Genomic DNA, 7,608 nt, shown 5'->3' with positions numbered 1-7,608 from the left:
GCCTCACACGGATGGGGTGGATAGGGAAGCCCGAGCCTCTCAGGGGCTCTCGTTCTCAGGGAGAACCCCATGGGAGGCTAGAGGCTGGCCTAGGACTGGAGATCAGCCCTGCTCCCTGGACTCTGCACACCTCATTTGTCCTGGGCCAGTCCTTGCCTTTCCTAACCTCAAGATCCCCACTGTCCCTGAGGGTCAGATGGCGACGTGCATCAGTGTGGCCACGGCCCAGGCTCGCCCCAGGGGTAGGTGGAGGGGAGGTGCCCTGGGTACACAAGTCTCCCTCCCCGGGGCCGGCTGGGTCGTGGGGTGGCCACGTGTGCCCAGGGACCTGCACCCAGCACCTGTGGATGATCCAGAGGTGACGCTGACGTGCATGAATCTGATCGCTCCCCGCCTGGCTGGTCCCCTATGTTCCCACCTCCGCCAACTGCTCTGGGAACCGAACCTCTCCTCAGCCCCAAAAGCATCCAGGCAGGCCTCAGGGTGCGAGGCCAGGTGGGTTGGACATCTGGGGACACGATGGCCAGTGACTACACCCACCCCACCCAGCTGGCCTGGATCGTAGACTCCACCCCAGGGTCCAGGTGCATGGACCCTGGGGCATGCATGGGCCAGGGCTCCTGGAGGCAGCAGTGGAGGCCGACTCAGGGCAGGGAGAAGTCGGTCAGCCCCTTGCCCTTCTCCTTTCCTCCTTCTGCCTTGTCTTCCTGGCAGGACCTTGGACAGAGGTCCAGCCTGTGCCTGGCTGCAGCCCTGGGCGGAGTCAGAGGGTGGCAAGCTGCCCGGGGAGGCCGGGGGCCACCTCCAGGATGACCAAGTGTTAGGGAGCTACTGTAACTGGCCATCCCCCAGGCACTCAGTGATTTCAGCCCTTTGTATACATGAGCCGTGACCCCGGGACCGGGTATCAGCCCATTCCTCACCCCAAGAGGCACGTATCCTCCCCAGCCGAGGCCCCGTCGGTGGCCGGTCCTCCCTTCAGCCCCAAGAGGTCCAGCTGCTCCAGAGGCTCTACATCTTTCGCGGCTGGAGCCCGAGCAGCCATCAGCGGCCTGGATCTGGGCCCTGGAGCCCCTCAGGGACGTTAGGTGAGACCGGGCAGGAGCCAGGAGAGGGCCGAGTGGAGGCTCCTTGAGGTCATGGCCTCCTGCTCAGCCCAGACCCTGGTGTGTGCCGACCCCTAGGGCATCTGGGCCCCAGCTGCCGGGCAGGTTCGGGCACAGAGACCACAATGTGGCTCCTGGTAGCTCACAGGTGTCCCTGTGTCCTGTAGTTAGACCTGTCCTACCCGCTGGACTCCCTCCTGGTCAGCAGGCAATACCCATGGCCAAAAGGAACAGGCCACTGTCAAGGTCTGAGAAGAATGAGTGGCCAGGCAGAAGGGGAATGCTCGTCCTCTGCTTGGGGGTCCCTGCCGGGCTGGCGGGGGCTCTGGAAATGGTATTCCAGCTCTCTGCTGACCAGCCCTGTGCCCAGAAACACGTGCCTTCCTTCTCTGGGCCTCACTGACACATGGCATTCAGTCAGTTCCGTATATACCTCGATGATTGGGTAGCTATGTGTATGGCCGAGTGATCACACAGCAGGTCCTATTAACGTCCATCTGCACAAATAGTTGCACATTTTTTCTCGTTACAGAGACTTTTCAGATTTACCCCTTGGCAGTTTCCACACGTGCAATGCAGGATTAACTATAGTGACCACGCTGCACATCACGTCCCTAGACTTATTTCTTTTATCACTGGCCGATAGTACCTTTCGACCACCTTCCCCGGTTCGCTCATCCCTTAGCCCCTGCCTCTGGCAACCACCAGTGTGATCGCTCGATCTGTGAGTTCTTTGAGCTCTGTTTTTAAGATCCCACTTACAAAGGAGATATGATATTTGTTTTTCTCTGTCGGACTTATTTCACTTAGCATAATATCCTCGTCTGTGTTGTCACAAATGGGTTTCCTCCTTGTTTATGACTGACTAGTATTCTAAGATATGTACGTGTCTGTGTGCGCACACTCCCACATCCTCTTTTTCCGTCCATCCACGTGGACGCTTGGGTTCCTTCCACGTCTTGACTCTGTAAGTAATGCTGGGGGGCGGGGGTAAGATATCTTTTGGCGTGAGTGTTTCGTTTTCTTCCTATGAATACCCGGAAGTGGAATTGTCGTGTTACATGGTGTTTCTATTTTCGATGTCCTGAGGAGCTTCCATGCTGCTTTCCGCATTGTCTGCACCAGTTTACTGTCTCGTACAATTTCTTTCTTGGTACTGTGCTTGTATCCTGCAGCCTTGCTGAACTATTTTATTACTTCCGGAAGCTTTTCTGTGTATTCTGTACGATTTCCTGTATACCCAGTCACGTTGTTTGCAAGTAGAGACGGCTTTCCTTCATTCCCTCCGACCTAGATGTCTGTTATCCCCCTTTCTTGCCTCGTCGACACAGCCGAGACCTCCAGGACAGGGTGGGCTGCAGCCGGGGCTTGGGCCTCGTCCGTCTGGCTCCTGACCTCAGGGCCAAGGCTTCCAGTCTTTCCTCCTTTCCGGGTGACAGGAGCTGTGGCTTGTTCGCAGGTGGCCTGTAGGAGCGCTCAGGAAGTTCCCTTCTGTTTCTGCTTTGAGTGTTGGTATCACGAAATGGTCTTGGATTCTGTCAAGGGTTTTCTGTACTTAGTGGCGATCAGATTTTACAGCAGATTGAAAGCCACACAGTCGTGTCGCTTTCCCTCTTCTTCTGTCTTTCTCCCTCACACAAACACACAGAACTTCTCTGGAAGCTCATCAGGATCCGGATGGGAGCGCTTTGGTCCTGGTTAGCCTCGTTCGGGCTGCTGTGTGCCTGGGGGTGGGCCCGTTCAGAGGACACGCCCCACAAGGGACAACTAGAAATCAAAATAGGAATGATAATCTTGCAGGTGGTGGCTGCCTCTGGCATGCGTATGCCATAATTTCTTCTTCTCTGTCCCGACTGTAGAGTGAGAATATTTAGCATTGAAGGAGACGACTATACAGGAAACAGAGCATGTCAAGCATGTGTCCTAACGGGTAATGACCAGGAGGCAAAATCCCCTGCTTGCCCGAGACGCATGTCAGAGGGAATACAGCATCTTCTGTACTGACTTCCTTTGTGGAAGTCCACGTTCCGAAAAGACCGTTTCTGGCTTGTTTTCTGAGGCCTCGCATCGGGAGGCCCTCTATTCTCTTCCGGGAGTCTGGGTGCTGACGGTGTTTCTGGCCGGTCTCACGAGCGGCAGCTTGAGCCCACAATGTGGCCTCTTCCAGGTAAGAGGGCTTGGGGGGTCACCTGTGTCCTCAGCCAGGAAAGCATCAGCCACGCACTTCTCGGCATTCCCAGGAGGTGCCCGCAGAGCCCAGTACGCAGCGCGAGGCCTGGACCGGGAAGGCACTTTGCACGCTACGTGCCGCTCGGTCTCTAAGGCCCGCGAGTGACAGAGACTCTTAAAGTGGGAACGGGAAGGCAGTTTAGCGCTGTGGTAGTTGAGGTTCTCCAGATTAAGCTCCAAATAAAGAGAGTGAGACAGTCATCCTCCCTCCTAACGTAGCACAGCTGTCCAACGTACAGTTCAAACCATACGAATCCTCTCCCCGAGGAGGATGCTGAGCTCCCAGGGGACGTCCACGCTTGTCTTTGATATCCTGTGACTTACATCCTATGATGTGAAGTGAGCCGTTATTAATGCATCTTATATTACACGATAAGAAGCCAAGGAAGGGAAGAAAAGAAAGGTATTTGATACTCACGCGTACGGTCTACAGGTGAGGAAGACGCCCTGGGGTGGATCCTCGGGCTGGGGCTTCTCTGCGTGGTGCTGGAACGTTTTCTGGTTTTGCAAAGGCACGTGGGAAGGCGCTCACGTGGCCAATTTTCGTCCTCTTGCGGGACCAGTGCCGACCACGGTGCCGGCTCGACCCCTGGCTCCAAAGCCTTCAGGGCCAGCTCTTGACCCAGCTCTGGTACCGAATCCGGAGTTAGAAGCGTCTCCGGCACAAGCCCAGCAGCAGACAGAGCGGCAGCCACGGAGCGTGGGCAGGCTCTCCCACCCGATCCAGTGTTAAGTCCAGAGCCGTTGTTTTAACATCAGCTCACGTGAGAGCCCCGGAACCACAGCCAGCTCCAGCACTGGCTCCAGGACCAGCGGAAGGGCTGGAACCAGCACAGGCACCCGCGGTATCACCGGCTGCAGAGACAGAGGCAGCTCTGTCGTCAACCGACTTGCCAGGTCCGGCACCAGCCAGCTCTGGAGTCTGGGTTGGACCGACGCCATTCCAGAGCAACGGACAAGGCAGGAGTGAACTAGACCTGATCCTCATCGCTTTCAGCAGCACGACTGGAGCTACAGGCATCTCTAGGGCTGGACCCGTCTCCAGAGCCAGCGTCAGCACCGGAAGTGGCCTCAGCGCCAGATCCCGCCCTAGAGCCAGCTCCGGCACCGGCTCAAGAGCTTGAGAGACCTGCAGAGCCAGCCAGCTCCCGCCGAAGCTCCAGACCCAGAGTCAGTCTGAGCCCCGGCCTCTGCGTCTGAGCCACTGCCACAGCCGGTTCTGTCACCAGCTCAGAACTAGAGCCAGAACTGGCTCCAGAGCCCGAGGTCAAGCCATTTGCCAGCTCGAGTCAACTCCAGGTCCGGCAATGATTCAACCCCCGAGATCCAGGCCGCTCCAGCTTTAGCTCCGGTGCCAGGTCCAAGGTCAGGGTCGGTGTTCTCCCACCAGCCAGCCCTGGCTCGATGCCGGCTGTAGCGCTTCCTCCAGAGACGGCGGCCGCTCTCTCGCCAACTGCTGTGTCAGCCCCGGTGGTCGCTCCAGTGCCCACGTTAGAGTGAGAAGCTGCTCGAGCCCCATGTAGCGCCAGTGCCAGGTTGCAAGGAAGAGCCAGCTCCAGCATCGGCTCCAGCATCGGCTCCAGCATCGGCTCCAGAAGTAGACTCAGGACCGAGTTCAGGGTCAGAGCCTGCGACAGCAACAGTTCTCATACCGGGTCCGGAGCAGAAGCCCCGCAAGTGCCGGCTGCTGCGCCAACTCCAGAGCGAAAGCTGCCTTGGGCACCAGTGGTAGACGCAGAGCCGATGCCACCTCCGGACAAAGAACCAGCTCCGGCACAGACATCCCAGCCACATCCTGCTCTGGCACCTGCTCCATCACCGCCTCCTGTGCCGGAGCCCATGTCCGCTCCAGCGCCGGCTCTGGAGTCGGCGTCCGCCTGGACACCGGTTCCGCAGGTGGAGCCAACGCCGGGGCTCCGACCAGCTCCCCCCCGGTTTCGCCACCAGCCGGAGGGCCAGATCCAGGACGGCGATGCAAGCAGGGCCCCCGGCACCGGGTCCAGCATAGCAGCCGCGACGAGAGCCAGCTCCAAAGCCAGAGCATCTCCAGCACCATGGACAGCTCCCGCAGCGGTTCCAGAATTGGATCCCCAGGATTCCTGCACCAGCTGTGTCGCTCGCACTGGCTGCACGGCCAGCTGCAGTTCCAGGGCCAAAGCTGAAGCCGCTTCAGCACCCACTCGGGAGCCAGAGCCAGAGTCTACAGCAGAAGCTCTAGCTTCAGCTCCAGAGCTATATCCGACTGCAGAAGCAGGTCTGGGTCCTCTCTAGAGGTGCCTGCGGCTCTAGCACCTTCCCTAGAGCTGGAGCCAGGTCCAGCACCGCCTCTTGCCCCAGCTGCAGAGCTGGGGCCAGCTCCAGCTTCAGCCCTGGGGCCAGTTCCGGGATTAGAGCCCCCGTTCGAGCCACAGCAGCTCCAGCACCAGCTGTGGAACTACCCATACGAGTGTCTGCTCCTTCCTCGTCACCGCCACCGTCGTGACGCTCACCACTGAGCCAAGAGGGGCAGGTGGCCGGCCCTGCAGGTTCTATGAAGTCTGTGAGGCCACGTTGACCAGAGCTGTGCCCGAAGGGTCTTGACTCCCTCACAGCAGGTGGGAACCTGCAGGGGATTTGCCAGGGGAGGGTCCTGCGGGTGGAGGGGGTCTGCCAGGGGAGCTCGGCACGGGGGTGCGCTGCTGGCTCCACCATGCTGACTCGTGGCTGCACCGGTTTCCAGCCTCCTCTGCCTCAGGCTTGCTCCCCTTTGTAAGACGGGGCACTGATGGTCCCCCGTCCCCCGGGACAGAGGTTAGGGAGGCGCCGCGGGCAGACTCGCCCAGGACAGGCCAGGACAGCGGCTGTTCCTTAAGCAGCTCATGGTCTGCCTCCTCGATAAGGCGCACAGGTCCTCGGCCCCCGGCTTTGGGCTCCTGCCGCCAGCCTCTGGCAGCGACCCTCCTCCCGCCCTGTCCCCTGTCCCTGCAGATACGTGGCCTTCCTGGAGCTGTTCCTGCAGACAGCAGAGAAGCACTTCATGGTGGGACACAAGGTTACCTACTACGTGTTCACCGACCGGCCGGGGAATGTGCCCCGCGTGCCCCTCGGGGAAGGGAGGCAGGTGGTGGTCCTGGAGGTCCGGAGCTACTCGCGCTGGCAGGACGTGTCCATGCACCGCATGGAGATGATCAGCAACTTCTCCCGGCGGCGCTTCCTCCACGAGGTGGACTATCTGGTGTGCGCGGATGTGGACATGAGGTTCCGCGACCACGTGGGCATGAGATCCTGTCCCTGCTCTTCGGCACCCTGCACCCCAGCTTCTACGGGGCGGCCCGCAAGGCCTTCACCTACGAGAACTGGACGCAGTCCCAGGCGCACGTCCCCAGGGACAAGGGCGAGTTGTACTACACGGGAGGCTTTTTCGGGGGGTCGGTGGCAAGGTTCTGCGGCTCACATTGGCTTGTCACCAGGCCATGGTGGTCGACCGGGCCCACGGCATCGAGGCCGTGTGGCACGCCGAGAGCCACCTGAACAGGTACCTGCTGGACCACAAGCCCACCAAGGTGCTGTCCCCCGAGTACCTGTGGGACGAACAACGGCTGGGCTGGCCCGCCGTCATGAAGAAGCTGAGGTATGTGACCGTGCCCAAGAGTCACCGGGTCATCCGGGACTGATGACGGGCTGGCCTAGTGTCCGTCAGGGGTGCCACCCTGACCCCAGCCGTCAGAGCAGATGGCCTGTCGCCGCTCCCTTTCTCTGTCCGGTCGCGGGACATGGCCGAGGCCCGGGGCCGCCCGCATCGGGCACGGGCACAGTTAGGCCTGACCGGGGGCCTGCCGGGGGGCGCGGCTCCAGCAAGACCCCTTGCTCTTCGGGTTCCTGGTCAGAGTTGAAAGGTCGCTTGCAGCCGCGGGCAGGATGTGAAGGTGAGGCCGGATCAGGACCCCCTTGGCTGGCGCCTGGCTTCCCGGCAGCCTGGGCACAGCCCGCCGCCCGCTGGGGCAGGACTGCCCCCCACCCCCTGGCCTCCCTCAGTCACTGCGGTGTTGTGGGTGTTGCACTTGCCTGTCACTGCCACTAAAATGTTTCTGGCGGATGACGGGAATTGCGGGTTGTCCCACAAACCTGCCTTGTGCGCTTCCTCGAGGCCCCGGCCAGGCCTGAGTGCTGCAGTTTCTCCGCCTTGCGTCTCCCTTCTCACATCAAGCACAGGGCGGTCCGCGTTGCCACTGCTATTTCTCCGTGATGTTGGCCAACTGTTACAATTTCTGGGTCACTTGCCGCTGTAAACGGC

The 7,608-nt window shown here is 60.2% G+C and overlaps 1 pseudogene; it reads left to right on the top strand.

The window, feature by feature from the left end:
* The first annotated feature begins 6,208 nt into the window (after positions 1–6,208).
* Positions 6,209–7,109, top strand: LOC123381691 (annotated as a pseudogene).
* Positions 7,110–7,608: the final 499 nt, after the last annotated feature.

The sequence above is a fragment of the Felis catus genome, chromosome D4 (genome assembly GCF_018350175.1).
Source record: "Felis catus isolate Fca126 chromosome D4, F.catus_Fca126_mat1.0, whole genome shotgun sequence".
In the NCBI taxonomy this organism is placed as follows: Eukaryota; Metazoa; Chordata; class Mammalia; order Carnivora; family Felidae; genus Felis; species Felis catus.
Note: the sequence above shows the minus strand (reverse complement) of the source record. Positions and strands in the feature narration are given on the sequence as shown.